Source organism: Euprymna scolopes, chromosome 7 (genome assembly GCF_053919585.1).
Source record: "Euprymna scolopes isolate OS-2025 chromosome 7, ASM5391958v1, whole genome shotgun sequence".
Lineage (NCBI taxonomy): Eukaryota > Metazoa > Mollusca > Cephalopoda > Sepiida > Sepiolidae > Euprymna > Euprymna scolopes.
Window position 1 is genome coordinate 89359307 of NC_136488.1, and position 19032 is coordinate 89378338.

General features: G+C 34.5%; 1 long non-coding RNA gene across 1 annotated transcript in view; it reads right to left on the reverse strand.

Moving 5' to 3' along the window:
* The window catches only part of LOC145280238 (uncharacterized), a 357840-nt gene that overhangs the window by 97081 nt on the left and 241727 nt on the right, over positions 1-19032 (reverse strand). The window contains exon 4 of the long non-coding RNA XR_013868586.1: positions 4320-4535. This is a non-coding gene — a long non-coding RNA (uncharacterized LOC145280238). The remainder of the gene's footprint in view (positions 1-4319; positions 4536-19032) is intronic.

A 19032-nucleotide genomic window follows, 5' to 3' on the forward strand; every position in this document is an offset into this window, starting at 1 on the left:
TTTTTGACACCTCTGCATTTAACGACTCGCGATTTCCACGAAGTTACTCTGGTGTACCAAGCAGATGACGGGAAAAACCGGAGACGGCCGATCGCAATGCGATGCGAGAAACGCTTAGGCCGATCTCAATAATAGAAACGAATAATCAATGAGAAAGCGATATCAAATGTTCGGTCGGGCTTTAGCGAATAATATATATATATATATATATATATATATATATATATATATATATAATGAAATAAAAATTACAATTAAATTTACCAAAATGATCCAAGATGGTAAAACTAAAGTATATTATAAATATTAAAGAATTAATATTTATAAAGTAATCTCAACCAGATGTAAAAGCTCGATAAAACCAAATAGGAGATAGAGCTTATAATAAGAGCAAATAGTTAATAAAAAAACGTTAAAAACACTTTGAAAAAGAGTTAAAAACATATTTAATCTGAAAAGGAAACACTTAATAAGTGGATAGTCCTTAATCCGCGGAGTTTCGAAGAAATACTTTCCTTCTCATCGGAGGGTAGAAATTAGGAAAATGCTGGATCGGATTTTGCATACAAAAGTATTTGATGAAACTGCAAGTAAGTCAAAGATCTTACTTGATAACAAAAAGTGAAGCAGAGGCAATATGGTGAAGAAAAAGGTGATTTCACGTGAATGGATAGTCTGGTGAAAAATTCCAATAATATTAATAAAAGAAAAATAAGATGCGTTTAACACGGCTGCTGAGACAAAGTGTAATTAAGAAAAATCAGTGAAGAAGAAGAGAAAAAAGATTAAATGGTGATAGAATTAAATATAAAATAGAAAAGCAAATGTCAAAATGACACAGACAAGATGACGTTAAAAGGTGCGAAAAATATATGGCAAAAAGAGGTCAACTGAAATGTACAGATTATTACTTAAGAAAATGTAAGCAACAGTTATTAAAAGACACTAAATCGAATAAATAAATAAATAAATAATAAAAAGTAAAATATAAAAAAAATGTTTTTAAGGGGACAGGATAGCCAGTATCTGCAAATTCCGGATAAAGCAAGTAAATATGTAAGTAAATGCATATAGTAAAATATAAGTAAATATACATACAGGATATGAATGTGTAGGTAGATTGATATATTTGATGGATAGGAATATTTAAAGACTAAAACGGAAATTGCAGATAAAAAACCAGCCGAGCACAGAAGAAATAAAGAATTAAAATAAAGGATTAAGTAATAAAGTATTAAGAAAGTATGTAGAAAAAACGACAATGTTAAAGAAAAATTATATATATCTGAAAGGTTAATGTAATAACTATGTAATTTAAAAATTACCAGAATTAAATTTGGACTTATGTTTACAGAAAGAGATCAGTTCATTTTTAGAATTTATTATATTGTTACTTTAAGGGAAGTAATTATAGTTATTGCTTCGGTTGTGCAGAGGCGACATGACTTAGAGCCTGGAGTATAAGACTTAACTTTTTTTATGATAGTCCATTTGATTGAGATGGTGGTATTATTAGAGTTAAGATTTTTAATTAAAGTAGTTATAGAAGTTCCTTGGTTATTATTAGAATTATGGTTGTTAAAAGAAGAAATAAAAAAATAAAAAGAGGATAAATTAATTAAAAAAGTTTTTTTAAAAAATTAATCAAACATTGTTCGCCAGAAAGTAGGATATCAACGACGTATAAAGAAGAAGAAGAAGAAGAAGAAGAAGAAGAAGAAAAAAGGAATGCAGGGGATGACTAACTGAGTGGATAGCCTGTATATAATAATATTTAAATTAAAGGGTTTGTAGATAAGTTGACCTGTTTGAGGAATCCTCGGTTCTTTCTCATGTGTGATGCGTAAAATGCAGCCTCTACATCATGAATGACTATTACATCTTTAGGGATTGTTATTTAAGTTTTCCTTTTCTGTAGGCTAATGTCATAAAGTCTATATGGGTAGTTGTAATTCTTATGGCAACCATAAATATATAGTAAAAACAGGACAATAAAATTAGTAATGAATAGCACCAAACGTGAATTTTGTTAAATAGAGTATTATTTGGTTTAGTCGTACTACTGTTCTCATCCTAAGTGTTTCGGCTTATGTAGCCCATGAGCTGCGTAAGCTCATCTTGTCAAACTCGGGAATCTTTCTGTTGAAGAAGAGAATCTGCACGGAATATCGTATGAAACACTTTTATTTAATTTTATGGCGTAGAATGCTCACATTCTGTCAGCCATGACCAGGTAGAAGTCTTAAGTAATTTCCAATTTATTTAAATCAATTATACAAGCTATTTACGAAATACTGTATATATAATACAGACAGAAGATCCAAAAATATATAGTTGAATGGCTAATTAATTAATTAATTAATTAATTAAAGTGATTTACTAAAACAGGATAACTTACAAAAACATTCTTAAATTAAACAAATATCGTTCGCAAGAGAGGAAGATATCGACAAAGCATAAGGGAGAAGAAAAAACAGGATGGAGAGGGTGACTGTCTGATTGGATAACTGGATGGTTGGCTGGCTTGTTCGTTCCATCGTTCCTATTTACAATGCCTCCTCACGAGGAGAGAGTTAGACACCAACGCGAGGGAGAAGGAACAAAAATAAAAATTGTCTCAGTCGTGAAGGATTTCTCCTCCACTGACAGAGAACAAGAAATTTAAGTGCAGCCTCTGAAGAACACGTAATACACTTTGATTTTGGCCCGATTCGTAAATTACATTCTCTTCAAGGAACCTACTGTTGATTTTCTATGCCTGACCATATTGGTTATGCGATAATGTAAACTCGGCAGAAAAAAATATGCTGCCCCTGGAATTAGATTTACCTGTACTGAGACGAGTATTCTTTGTTATTCTTTATAATTTGTGTTTCTGAATTTTTGAGATGAGGATTGATAATTTGTATCCTTTACAAAATCTTGAACAAAACCCCTTTTATCCATTATGCATAATTGTAGTTTCTATAGCAACCCTAAATATATAGTAAGAATAGAACAATAAAATTACGAATGAATAATACCAACGTTAATTTATTAAATTATTTGTTATTTGGATCATTACAACTACTATTCTGCTCTCGAGTGTTCTCACAACGTTTCATCCGATGCAACTCAGAAATCTTTCCTTCAAACTCGGGAATCTGGACGGCACTCTACTCTTAAACTTTCTACCCAGTCAAGGGAGGTGATGGTGGTCTAGTGGTTAACAACGCGGACTGATTACCTATTTGCTCCAAGTTCGAATCAAATTCGTTCCACAAAAAATCGATTTCACTTGGGACGTTGGCTACCTCCTCGTGTCTTTCTAGCAAGGAATACTGACGAGGAAAATACTGGGGACACTAATGCCAACAATAGAATCTTTGGATTCATACGATATGATAATGATGATGATGATGATGATACCCAGTTATGGCTGACGAAATGAGAACATGCTACTACCGTGGATTAAATAAAGAGTTTCGTTCGAAATTATGTTCAGATTCATGAGCTGGACAGAAAATTTTCTCAGTTCGACAAGATACGCCTACAGAATGTCGGAGGTTTCAGCTGAAACGTTAAAATAATAAAACACAAGATGAGAACAGTAGTCCGAAGATTCCTGAGGTGGCCTTCGGGCTAAGATCACAACGTAGTATCTGTTCCAACAGATGCTGTAATCAAAGGCCACATGTGGGCGCAACCCCACATATAAGACCATTACTCTTGTAGCAATCAGTTATTGGTCAATGTAGGGGAAACCCTTCATACCAATTGTCACTATCTAGTTCCCCTACTCCCCGGGGAGCTGGTTCCCCTTTTCCCGCAATCTCTCCACATTAAAAAAAAACGGCCTTGTGCCTAATTTGCTCAGTGGGGAAGCAAATAAATACATCACAGTGTAGTACCTGTTCTAATGATTCACTTCACTGTTTTTGTTCTCAGTTAGTGGAAGAGAAATCCTTCATGACTGAAACAATTTTTATTATTCTTCCTATCCAGAGTGCCCCTTCTTGGGGAGATGGATTTTCCCCAAATTAAAAAACTGACTTTCTGTCTAACTCTGCCCTCGTGGGGAGGCAAATTAATAGGAATAATACATATTCTATCTATCATTTATTAAACAGATTCCATAAATTCTATACCGGTGATTATTATTCTATTAAATGCATAAATAAAGAGAATGCATTATAATTAGAACATGGCGTTCAGCATAGACAGATACTCATTCTCTTGTGAAATAAACGTGTAAATTATGGTATTCATAATTCAAAACGATGTAGGATAACAAACATTATTAAAACAAACAAGCAAGAAAAGAAATCAAAAATACTTACTAGTTATTACGTAATTACCCCTTGCTGTCATGGCGAATTTATACCGAGATAAAACAGTCGAGACTTAAAAGAGATGGAATATGTAGCTAAGCAACTGTACGCGATGCGAGCGAACTAAATGAATTCTGGGCAATTTCCGGGCTGATGAAGATCGGCTTCAAAAGAGCGCAGAAGATGAGTCTGTTTTGCTTTTAGGCCCGTGCCAATTATTTTGACCTGAAGCAAATAGAACAGAAAAAAAAAAATTCAACTTGGGTTTCTTCAAACGATGAATGAATTGAATTATGATGATCAAAATAAATACCCTATAAGTGGAACTTCAAAGGCGAAAATACGACTATAAAACGCGTTTTGAAGGTAATGACGACTTTAAAGGTTCAACGAAACGGTAATGAGATGTCATCGTAATTCTATATGATAACACGCGTGTTCCCACACACACACACACACACACACACACACACACACACACACACACACAATATATATATATATATATATATATATATATATATATATTAGTGATGGGACGGTTCCAAATATATTTCTGATTCCTGTGCAATTACCAATTTCGATCTGAATTACTGATTCCGATAAAGTTACCGATCCCGATTAAAATGTGGCAATATTGCTTTTTTTTTTTCAATTTTCAAATATGATAACACGTCTTCGCACCCAGACCTATTTTCCTTTATATATATATATATATATATATATATATATATATATATTATAAATTATGGGATGATTCCAAAAAAAATCTACCAATTCCGATACAATTTCCGATTTTGTTCTGAATTCCAGATTTCGATACAACTAGCAGGGGGGGGTACCCGGCGTTGCCCGAGTGTTTGTAGGTCTGTGTTGTTGTTAATGAAAGCCTAAGAATAAGCGAAGTAAAAAAAAAAAAAACCGAAAAACGAACGTTAAAACTTATCTGGAAAATAAAGCGGGGGGAGGGGGTAATCAAAATAAAAAACGCAAAAAACCTAACGTAAGGCAAAGTAACGATGTTAAATGTAAAAATCTGAAAAACAAAAAAGAAAACAAAAAAACAAACGTTAAAACAAACAAAAAAGCACGTGAAAAATGGCTTAAATAAGCCTGTTTCAATATTAAAATTTAAAAAATCGGTGGGTACCCGGGTGTTTTTAGGTGTGTGTGGTCGGTCGGGGGTGTTAATGAAAACCTAAGAATAAGCGAAGTAAAAAAAAAACAAACAAACAGAAAAACGAACGTTACGTGAAAAATGGCTTAAATAACACTGGTTCAATATTTAAATTTAAAAAATCGAAAAAAAAAGCCATCTCACACCACGATTCGAACCCAAAACGTTTAGATAATGACCCAACGCTCAAACTAACTGAGCTTACACGACGTACATGAAATTTAGTCAGTTCTTCAACTATTTAAACTAAATCAGGTCATGACGTCATCTTACGCATGCGTAGAACAAGTCGTCGTCATGAGAGGACGGTTTTTGTTGCCCCTCCTGTAAAAAATTGTTGATTTCAAGAGGAAAAAATTAACGTTTTTAGCCAATTTTTCGATAAGTTTGTTAATTTTTGTTCTGTTTGTCGAAAGTTTTTAGCAGACACACAAACACACATACAAACATACATGCACGCATTTTCGCTTTTATATATATATATATATGACCGATTCTGATTTCGATTTTTTTAAATTTGCAAATAAGTAATTAAAATATATGAAAAACACTTTCAATTTAAATGTATAGACTGTCTGAGAGCAAGCATATGCCTAGCTCCATGTGACTTTCGTTGCTTGGTTTTTATGAATATTCTAAACGCTTCCCTATAGAGTAAACATTAAAACATGTATACAGAGAACGGATTATGCTAAACAAAAGCATAAAAGGCAAAAAGAAAGAACAGCAACCTGGAGGGGGATCTTTTTTCATTTTTATCCTGGAAAAGCAAGCATCTCTCCAGGGAAAATTGCATCACAACGATATAACAGCCTGAAATTGTTCCCAAGAGAACTAGACTACATGTCTTCAAAAATAACAGCTCTTTTGGTGAACAACAGATGCCCCCTGGAAAACCCAATAAAAATTCCCACAATAGACTTACTCCAACAACAACCACCAACTTTACCATCAGAACCCATCCAAATATCCCAGCACATGCCCAGCTGTCCTGGAATTCCTGCGCCACTGGAGTCTCTGCATGACATGACACCTGCCTTCACAAACTCTCTGCTGGAAACCCCCAAAACACCAACACAGGAATCTACATCACCTATCAGGATACCACCACCTGCATCACTGCCACAATCACATAGACACTCACCACCATCATTTGTACTCCCAGAAGCAGATGATGAACAGTTAGCTTTGGAGGAGGAGCTCAGCAACACAATTGAGGAGGTGAGGTTTATGAGAATGAAGGACAGACCACGTTTGTCCAAGATCCAAGCAGCTGGAAGAGCAAAGACTGTTATAGCCAAAGTTAACATCGCTCTCAAGAGGCTAATTCCAACAACAGTAATGCTCACAGAACTCAACCATATCACATATGCAGCTGGCCTCTATATTGACAGAAAAATTAACCTTCGAACATTCAATCACAATCATCGAATAGGGCCCAGAGTCTCTAGACAAACAGCTCACTGGAAGACCAAGCTGCAAAAACAACTGAACCTCTGCAGGAAAGAACTAAGCCAAATAAAACAGTTCCTTGCAAATCCCTCGATACAGGGTCGACTTAAGACCACCATCAAAAAACTCTGTACCAAATACCACCATGAGAAAATTGAGGGATTACATAATACAGCTAGAGAGTTGGAAGGAAAAATACCAGCACTTTCCCAGAGAATTAAAAACCAGGAGAACAAGATCAACTCCCAGATTCAAAATAGGCAGTTTAAAACAAACCAAAGGACTTTTTACAGGCAGCTGACAAGGGACACAATTACTGTAGATAGTCCACCTGCAGAGGAAGCCCTGGAAAACTACTGGAGACCTCTATTTGAAACAGAAGGTAAATATAATCAAGAGGCCCAGTGGATTGAAGATATTATTAGGCTCAAGGAAACCAAGCCTCAGATGCCAGAACCAGTCATAACTCCTGGTATGATAACAAGAAAACTGGCACAATTATCCAACCACAAAGCACCTGGCATCGACAATGTCCAAAACTTTTGACTGAAGCAATTGACTGCACTCCACCCCCACTACAGTGATTGCTTCAGCAGGATGCTAAGAGATGAAGAAGCAACACCACCCTGGCTGACAGAGGGGGACACCAGCCTCATACCCAAGACCAAGGAGACACAACGGCCAAATAAATACAGGCCAATATGCTGCCTTACAAGTACCTACAAGATTTTCACTGGTCTGATAGCCGATGGTATATATGACCATCTATCTTCTGGGACCTACCTTGAAAAAGAGCAGACAGGGTGTAGAAGAAAATGCCTCGGTACCAAAGATCAGCTATTAATCAACAAGACCGTCCTAGAAGACTGTAGGAAGAGACACAAAAACCTGAGCATGGCATGGATTGATTACCAGAACGCATTCGACAGTGTGCCACACTAATGGCTACTTCGGTGCCTTGAGTTATACAAAGTCCACCTGGTAATTAGAAAAACAATGGCTGCTCCTCTTCAGATGTGGAAAACTACAATATCATTTAATCACAATGGAGGAAAAACCATCATCCCTGAAGTAAAAATCAAAAGGGGAATATTCCAAGGTGATAGCTTATCTCCCCTACTTTTCTGTATGGCAATAGACCCACTAAGAAAGCTCCTGAATAAAAATCAGAGCGCCTACAATTTGAGTCAGGGACGCCATCGAGATCCAAGCAAGAGAATAAACCATCTGCTCTTCATGGATGACCTTAAGCTGTATGCTAGCTCTGACACCGATCTGCACCACCTTCTGCAGGTAGTACACACATTCTCCAGTGACATCGGAATGAAGTTTGGCTTGGATAAATGTGCCAAATTTACACTCAGAGCTGGGAAGAAGACCCACACAGAAAATATGCAGCTTAATGAAAACATCGACATCAGGGATCTAGAAGAGCATGAGCCTTACAAGTACCTTGGCATTGAGGAAAACAAGAACATACAACATGCCAAGATGAGGGAGAAGATTAGTAAAGAATATGTACGCCGGGTGAGGAAAATATGCAAAACCCAGCTCACCAATAAAAATAAAATTACTGCCATAAACCAGTTTGCTATGCCAGTAATAACATACAGCTTTGGTATCATTGACTGGCCACAAAAATACATCAACCGGCTAGATGTAAAGACACGGAAGCTACTAACGCTTCATAAAATAATATATAGAAATCAGTGTCTACCCAGGCTGTATGTGCCCAGGGGAGAAGGAGGTCTGGGACTCTCAGAGATTAATCATCAACATAGGGCAACTATTGTGAGCACCGGTCAGTATCTGAGAAGCTCCCAGAATGACACCCTCTCAATAGTATATGAACATCAAGAGACAAGAGCCAGCAGAACAACATCAGCCAACCAGCTGGCCAAACATTTTGGTCAGAGTTGTCTCTCAGATGAGGACGAAACACCAAACAAGTGTGCCACAGAAATAGCAAAAAAGAGCCGGCAGAAATATACCGAGACCTTTCAACAGATGAACCTTAAAGAATGGGAACAACATCAGCGTGCAAAGTATTTTCTGGGGGAACTTTCTCGGGAATACATAGATAAAGAACGTTCTTTGGACTGGCTCAAAAGAGGATCCCTCCATCACGATCAGGAAAGGGTCATAATGGTTGCCCAAGACCAGGGATTGATGACCAATGCATTCAAGAAGATGGCAGGGATCAGTAATGACAATAAATGCAGATTCTGCCACACAGAATTGGAAAGTGTTGGTCATCTGATATCAAGTTGCAAAGTTCTTCTAGGGGACGGCTACTATACAGCGAGACATGATGGAGTATGCAAGTACCTCCACTGGATCATCTGTAAAAAATTAAACATCCAGTGTAGCAGCAAGTCCTGGGAACATCAACCTGAAAAAACAGTTGGAAATGATTTATATACCATACATTACGACCATGTAATCCCTACAGCCACCTACCTTGAAAATGCTGCTGTGAAACCTGACATAGTTATATGGAATAAGTCAGAGAGAGTTGCAACCTTGATTGAAGTGAGTGTTCCTAATGATGGCGGTCTTAACAGAGCTGAAAGAGAGAAACAGACCAAATACCAAGGTCTCATGTATGATATGAAAAGAAACTGGAACCTAAAGGGGATATCGATCATACCAGTTATCATAGGTGCCACAGGACTTATGAAGAAGAATCTGAAGTCCTACCTAACTAATATTCCTGGTGAACCAAGTGCAAAAGAGATTCAGACAATGGCACTTAAGGGAACAGCGAGGATACTAAAAAGAGCTCTCAGTTGGTTTCAATAAAAAAGCGGGGCAATGTTGGCAGCTGGTTTGGCTGCCCCATACCCGGCATTACACTCTTCAAAGGAAGAAGAAAAAAAGAACTATATATAAAAATATCAGTACAGGCGGAGACAATTGTAAGCTTATGTAGTAAACAAGCAAGACTCTTGCAGCGTTGGAAAGATGGAACAAAGTCAGAGTAGATTCATTGAAAGAACTACATGCCCTAAAAAAAAAACAAAAAAAACAAAACAAAAAAAAACAAGCAAACGAAGAAATGAAACTATAATTATGTAGCGCATTATCGAAGATTGACCTATTATTGTTTTGTTTGGTTTCCCGATAATCTATGTAATTATATTTATTTTTTAAAATTAATTTTAATTGGTTAAAAAAGTGGGTGCAGAAGGGTTGGATCGAATTATTTTTATTTTATTTTTAATTTCGATTTTCTCATTGCATATTTTATTTATTTAGTTTCTAGTTAGTAATTAAATACTGTTAGTATATTTGTCCCGATATTAAATGAGATCCGGTTTAAAAAGGAGTGTTTTTTTTTTTATAAGTATGACTTCTAGTGATTTTAATAGTCGTGTGCAATTGTGAAGGTATCTGATTGTTAGTTAAGATGTTTCTAATGTCAGGCGACTTTAGGTTTTTATCGTGGGATGTTAGATCTTGTTTTATGGCGCTATAAGCACACAGCCTCATAGAAAAAGAAAACCAAAACGAAAACAACAATAATCGCTCAGGAAGATAATCAGATGCACCGATAGAAGCGCTCGAAAACAATATGTTCGAAAAAAAAAAAAAAACCTTTGGGCGTGATACTGAACAAGTTACCTACTGAAATTAAGAGGACCGCCCGGCAATTTGAAAAAGTATCCATCAAGATGGGAAAAAAGAATCACTCCGTCGTGTTCAATGAGAGGTGTTTGAATAATAACCTGTTGCCAAAATATACAAATATTATATATATATATATATATATATATATATATATATAAATATGAAATTTTATAAAAGCCGTAATCAATGCGGAAAACTGGTAAAAAGAAAGGGAAAGGAAAAATAAACAAATAAAAACGTATGGTATTATAGGAGTTTGAAAACCTATTGCTTATATCCACCGCATTTTTTCTTGTTATTGTTTCTAAGTTAATATAAATATTTTAACTAAATATTCCTATCATTCAAAACATTCTCTCTGCATTTTTTTTCTACACAGCTGTTTATACCACTATCCGCCGGTCACTGAGGTGTGACCGACAGGCGTGTTATAGTAAATGTCTTAAAGCGGTCTCGGTAAGATATGAAGATGGTCGTCATATTCTCTCAGGAAACGTCTTGGCCTCTTTACCCTTGGTGGCGTTCTGACTGGAATTTTCTTTCTTCATTTTCCGGACCGTTTCGTTGTTTCAATGAAGGCGTTTATGAAGGCATTTATGGCAACACAAGAAAAACGACACGCGACAGAATTGTAATATATATGGAACATAACTATTTTATTTTAAATTAGAGATACAATATATTACAAAAAAAAATTTACAATTTAAAACTGGACAATAAGCTTTTCAAATCTAATGAACCTAACAAGTTTTGAAAGAGTGGTGCTTCCCCCCCCCCCGCCCTCGTTTACGGAGAGACAGAATATGCGTCTTCACTTCATGGTGGTCGTGCAGGAAAAAAAGACAGAAAAATAGCAAGGGAATTATTGGAAGGGATTTCTTTGTATCTCTACGCTCATGGCCAAATTACCACTCAGCCATGCTGTAGAGCGTGTTAGAAACAGTGGCACGGAAAATAGTGCCACATGTTAACAATATAGTAATAATGTTCTTTATCTAACATTTTGCCTTTTAATAATAATAGTCTATTCTCCTTAATCGACTATCACCAAAGTAACCCGATGCCGTCCCGGCATAAGCTAACAGTTAGTCATTCTGGAAATCCATTTGTTATTAGTCCTTTTGTTTTTATTTGTTAAAATAATAATCCGCCACAAATTCAAGCCACTTTCATTCGCTGTCGGTTTGGGTTTCTCGGATTACGGGAATATCGGTTTAATGTATTTTTCGAACGATTAAATCCTAAACAAGAATGCGTAAGCCAACACACGAAACATATTCTCCTGGGTTTATTTTCCTGCTTAATAACGTGGCCAGCATTTTCGCCAGCTTCATCTAAGACGATCCAAGCCTAATCGCATAGATGAATTATTGTTTTATACGCTTTAATCCTATACTTATATTTTGCGTAAATAATGAGTGAGACATGAACACTAATCAATCATTTGCTTCCGCTATTTCTATCTTCAGACAAGCATGACTATACTGCTTTTCATATTTCGGCTCGCTTACTATCGTAAAACCTTACAAAAGTGATTTTGTGGCGATTATTGCCACACCTGTTTCGGCGACTGATTCAGGCAATGTTTTGCTTGTCAACAAATAAGAAACTTTTAGGATTTTCCTACTTAACTCATCTTTTACCGGATACGCTTTTTGGTTGCAAGAATGTACACCCTGTATATCTATGATTGTATAACTCACAAACACACACACACACACACACACACGATAAATATATCGTGGATTAGTGTGTGGGAGTTCCTTCCTTATAGGTTCCCAAACGGATGAGCCTTTCTTTTGACAATTTCACACAAAGCTAATTTATTTGTTTGGCAGTGGTCTTAGATATGCTTTGCACAGAAATTCATCCGATAAGTATCGAAAATCAGAAAAAAATCCGATCTTAGAAATAGTCTTTTCTTTCTTCTAGATAAACAGAATAATTTTTACAGGAGCATACGTTAAACTGGCCAAGGGAGATAATAATATTTTAGAAAATCATTTCTTCTTAAAAAACAGGTTTATTATAATCTAAAGATATAGCTTAGTGGTAAAGTATTCGACTACGGATCGAATGATCCACTGTTCAACTCCGGGTGTACCTCATCGTTTTGTTTTAATTTATTTTAACTAAAGAGTTCAATTAAGGGGAAAAGAAAAAGCGCCATTTGAAATCGCCGCAAATCATTTCTTCATTTGCATATTATAAAACTAAACATTAATCAGAATTGACTTTTCCAATCCCAAATATCAGCTGACGTGATATTGTAAACAAATACGGTCAGAATTTGATTAATGACATTATGATTATTATTTTTCTTATTGACATTTTACTTTATGTGAATTAGTCCACCGGGAAAATTATTCCTCGTAATATATAATAATCAATAGAGTATACGCAATCAGCATGAATTAAAATATCATTTATAAGCGTGTTGTACGACCAGGCAACGCCAGGCTGCCAACTAGTATATATATGCATATATAATTTCACATAGCCCACTACACAATTCAGGTCATTATCTTTCGAACGAAGTTTCATGTTAAATTCTGAGCAATAATCGATGAGATTATAAAATTGCCTAAAAATGTTTATATATACTTATAAAACTCAAATGACCTTGTAACGGGTGTTGTAACCCAACACCTGGCTTACGACCTCCGGTTGCGCATGCCTATATAAATATAAATCTATAACAGCGTAATCAATTAAACACATATCTCGATTTTTGCAGAATTTAACCTGCGCATTGAAATATTAACGTTATTATTTAGAAATTATTATTTAACATGAGAATGGTGGGGATAGTTTGACACTATTCTGTATCGCAACTATACTTTGATCCGATGATAACCATAGGAACAATTAACAACGGCGATTTCCCAACCGCCTTCCTTATTTTTTAAAATTTATTCTCCATTTTTTAATACACCTTTCTTAAAAATATTCATACATTTTCTTCTACACTACCAACATGAATAAATAACCTAGAAAATACTTTTTTTTTAATTTGCGTTATAAATAAATAATCAACAACACAATAAAACGTATTGTTTTACTGCGTACGTTTTCAGCATCACAATTTTTTTTTGCGTTTTCATTATCCAAATAAACAATTGTTAATACTTTCTGCATTTTTTTTACATCGTTCATTTCCGTATTACGTTCAAGTTATTTCAACGCAATTTTTTTACAAATAAATCTACTTTAATCCTTGACAACCATAAGAGCATTTTACAACGGCGATTTACCCACCGCCTACCTTTTTTAAATTTAATCTCCATTTTTAATACACATTTCTTAAGAAAACATTCATACATTTTCCTCACTAGCAACATAAATAAATAACCCCGAAAATATGTTTTTTTTAATTTGCGTTACAAATAAATAATCAACGCGACAATAAAACGTATTGTTTTACTGTATTCGTTTTCAGCATCCCAATTGTTTGTTTTCGAGTTTAAATTAAGGATATATCAAAATTTGAATTTAACTATTATGGTATCTGTTCAGTGCAAATTTACCTATAGGTACGGAAAACCACTTCTAATTCAATGGCTGTAAGTTTCTTTTTCAAAAATAAACGATTATAAACAGAACGACTCATAGAAATCTATCTATATTCTATTTCATTTTAATATACTTTCATAGAATTTTTTGTGTTATGTCACAAAATGTATTTTCTTTACGTCACAAGTGTTACGTTCACACATTAATTCCATATCTAATATAACATACTGACTCAACGGATCACGCGTAGCCTAATATATATATTTGTAGCCAAACTAAATATTGAAATGCTCATAACATTGGTTCTATGGGACGAAATTACATGAAAATCTGCAGGATTTTTGAAAATTATAATACTATTCTATGACAAGTGGTAAAAAAAAGTACCTATATTTTAAAACCAATAAAGTATGCCCAATGTATTTTCTTTACGTCACAAGTGTTACGTTCACACATTAATTCCATATCTAATATAACATACTGACTCAACGGATCACGCGTAGCCTAATATATATATTTGTAGCCAAACTAAATATTGAAATGCTCATAACATTGGTTCTATGGGACGAAATTACATGAAAATCTGCAGGATTTTTGAAAATTATAATACTATTCTATGACAAGTGGTAAAAAAAAGTACCTATATTTTAAAACCAATAAAGTATGCCCAAATTTGCCTAAGTTTGTGTATATTGTGTCCAGCTTCAGTTTGGCTCCTTCGGTTGTCTTTTCTGTGGTCTTGCCAGGCTACTACTATACGCACGCACACAGATTATATATATATATATATATATATATATATATAGTTTTCATTGTTGATTTTTTAAACGATATTAAAGTTAACGCCTCCACCTAGGAGATCTGGTGTTCTTCTAAGAAAGTCGCCCATTTTTTATTTGGACGTAATATTTATTTATTATTTTTCAAAACAGTAATCTACAGACACGCGTGTTTCAGAGTCCTACTCCTCTTAAGCATAGCTAGACTGTTACTGGGATTCGAACCCCGGACCTTATGTATTTCAATCCAGCGCCCTAACCCATTATGCTATGATGCCAAAGAAAATTTACTGTTTAGTTTTTATCGTTTATCTGTTTTCGTAGTTTTCATTGTTGATTTTTAAGCGATATTAAGGTTAACTTTATATATATATATATATATATATATATATATATATATATATATATATAGCTCACTCATTTAAACAATTACAAATATATAGCCCGTCATTTTAATTATTTTACCGAAAACGAAAGTTCTAAGAAAAGAACTGAAATTGTCTATCAGCTGATGTTGGCAAGTGTTCCTTTGTTAGTTTGTAAAATGGTTTTCGTTATCGCCAACCTCAATAAAACCATCTGCTAACACTGAATTTACGATGCAGACTCCATCATCAGTGTTTCATACTATTTAAAAATGTCTGCCGCAAAAAATAGAATTCTGTTTGTACTCATCAGGTTTTATGCTACCTCGTTCGGAAGATCAAAGAAGGAAAAAAAAAAAAAAAGAAGATGATGCTGAGACGATGCCAGGATGAGTTTTCTGAGCGCATACATCTGACCGTTACTTACTGTTGTTTATGATGGTCAAGTTCGACCATCGTACATCAGATCAGTTAGCTAAAGTGCTTATTTTTTACTTTTTGTAAATAAGAATATTTGTATGAGTTTAACGATTCGCCCGATAGATAACAACTATACGATGCATCTAGTGTAAAAATATGACATTGTGTTAGGTACGATGATGAAATTTGTCTAATCCATATATCTATAAAAGTGAATGTGTTTCTGCGTTTGTCTGTGTGTCTGTCTGTGTGCATTTCCCTACGCAATGACTATCAATTTTTAGTCTACAGACTCGAAATTTGATATACAGGTTACTGACATTTGGGAAAATCTACGTGATCCGGTTTCAGCCAGAAACTTGTCTGTTAAGGGGGTCAGCGTTCAACGATTTAACCTTTGAGATCTCTACCAAACTCCTCCGACAATTTTGGGTCAAAACACTTGAAATTTTAGATATGGGTTCCTTGGACATGGATCTAACTTAATAACTTAATTTGAGCTCAAAACAAGAAATGTTAACGGGTCATAATAGGGGTCAAAGTTAAAAAAAATTGACCGTTTTTTTTTGCTCAAAATACACCTCCAAGCACCCGGGCACTCATATTAGTGTTTATATATACATATATATATATATATATATATATATATATATATATATATATATATATATATATATATATATGTATATATATATATATATGTATATATATATATATATATATATCAAAAAGATTATTACAGTAAATAATAATGTCAGCCACTTTAAGAAACTTATTTCTTATCGTTGAGCACTTTCAGTTGTAATAAAGTCGGCCAATTTACTTTATAGGCGCCGATCGTCATATAATGATTAGATAACTCTGACTGACGTTAAACGCATTTAATAAGATTAAATGTTTAATTTCAACTGTATCTAACGCGGTTGACGGTAGCCGAATGGTTCGGGTTTTTGCTAATGAAGCCAGACATGACTTCTGTTGCCGGGGCTCGAGTCTCTCGACTGACGTTAATCGTGATACCCTGCACTGATGATTCCCGAAAGGTAGAAACACTAGTGTCTGTAGGTATTTAAATATATTATTACAGTAAATAATCATTATATATATATATATATATATATATATATATATATATATATATATATGTGTGTGTGTGTGTGTGTGTATTAAGGATGGGACGATTCCAATTTTTTCCCGATTTCGTTACATTTTCCGATTCCGATTTCTATTCTTTATAAATCTTTAATTACTTAACTATAAAAATTGTTATTTTCCCCTATTTTCATAAAAACACGTGTTAAATACGCAGATATTTTCCTAAAGTCAAAATAAACTTGTGGAAGATGATCTATCAATTTTAAGTTTACTGGTATTTTAAAATCAATAAATATATATTATTTTATCATTATTACTAGCAATGGAAGGTTTTAGGCTAAAAAAAAAATAAAATGAAAAAAGATAATTAAAAGAATCGTTTAGGCATCGGAAAATAAGCATCAAGTTTTTCGATTCCGATACCTCAAATTTTCCGATTTTCCCGATCCTAAACACTAATATATATATATATATATATATATATATATATATATATATATATATATTATACTGTCCTGGCAGAAATGTTCGTTGTTATGTGTATGAGCGCATCCATGCTTGCGCACACGTACCCAATTTTAGCACCTTAAGGAAAATTTAACGTAAGCGGGAGCGACGCGGGTGTCTATGCATGCATGCGCACATATGTGCATATATTTGCACACCAGGGCGGAGATGTATACATGTGAACGTTTCTTTAAGTATATATGTGTGTACGTACGCATGTGTGTGCTCGCGCGCGTGGCCGCTAGCTAACCCTCTCCAAACAATTGACAACAAATAAAAACTAAAAAAATAAACCGAATCATAGCCCATCCCGCCTCCGAACCTAAGCGAACACTCAACAGGTCAAGACATACTTATCAAGAAATCATCTTACCAACGAGACGCCAAAAACTTTAATATTATGACTCAAATTTTAAAGTAACCCCCCGCACATATTACCCTTCCCCCTCCATGTATCCCTATGCCCTCAGTCACACCAGAAATGAACTTCCCAGACCCTCTCCCACAAGTTGCTTAAACTCCAAAACTAAAACATTACCGACATACCAAACACCCCCTCCTACCTTCCCCTTGTTCTCTTCCTCCTTTTTCCCGCACCCCTCCCCTGTTCACTCTTTCACTCTTTCATCCCATAACAACGAACATTTCTGAAAACGTCTGAGGAAGCTACAGACGGCCAAAAAACGGCAAAAAAAACGGCCAAAAAAACGGCCGGGTAGCTGAAACAATAACGTAACTTAACAGAAAGATACGGTAATAAAAAATAAAACGCATATTTGCTCTACAACAGTATTGAGCACTTTCTTCAGTTTTTATTAATTACCATTTCTACTATATATATATATATATATATATATATATATATATATATATATATATATATATACGCGTTTGTGTTTGATTAAGAAACAATACAGTAAACTATTATAAAACTTAAAATATAAACAAACAATAAGAAAACGCAAAAAAGGACAACTCACCTCTCTCCAAAATAAAGAAAGAGAAGGTGAATCAGAAATCAACCGAACAGTTGTTTGAAATAAACTCGGTGAAAACAGGACTGAGAATAACAGTTAATTTGTTATCTCGATATTTAATACCACGTGTATATATATATAAAAAAAAAACACACGGTAATATAAATTCTATGTATTCGTCTGACAAGTCTTTAGGAAGTTGAAACGCGGAAACTTCTGTGTAGCTTAACTGTGATATATATAAATTCCATAACTTATATCTACAACACGAGTCAGCTTCGCTTGGATATTTGTATAATTGCAAACAATTTACATGAGATGAAATAGCGGCAATTGATCTACCGAAAAGCAATGCAAACTTAACTACTAAAGGATAAATGTATATCTCAAATCACGAATATTTTTGTGTTGGTTTCCATGGCATTCAAGCCTGAATTTATCACGAAAAACTAAATTCACCGTGAAATTAACATCCGCCGTCCAAGAAATTATCAAACTCCAACAAACAAAGACACACAAACGCACACATACAATCACAGATAGACAACCACACGCATACACACAAACCACAAAAGAAAAGAGAGGTTGCAGTAAGTATACATAAAAACAAAAACTGGTATACAACTTCTAGACAAACGCAAACGCGAGCACCACAAAGAGTTAATAAAAAAAAAACGAAATAATAAAAAACAGAAATAGAGAAAGAAGGAGTAGTACAGATAAAGCTTATTATTATTATTATTATTATTATTATTATTATTATTATTATTATGGCACTGATGATCATCCGTAACTTGGTCGTCAGTA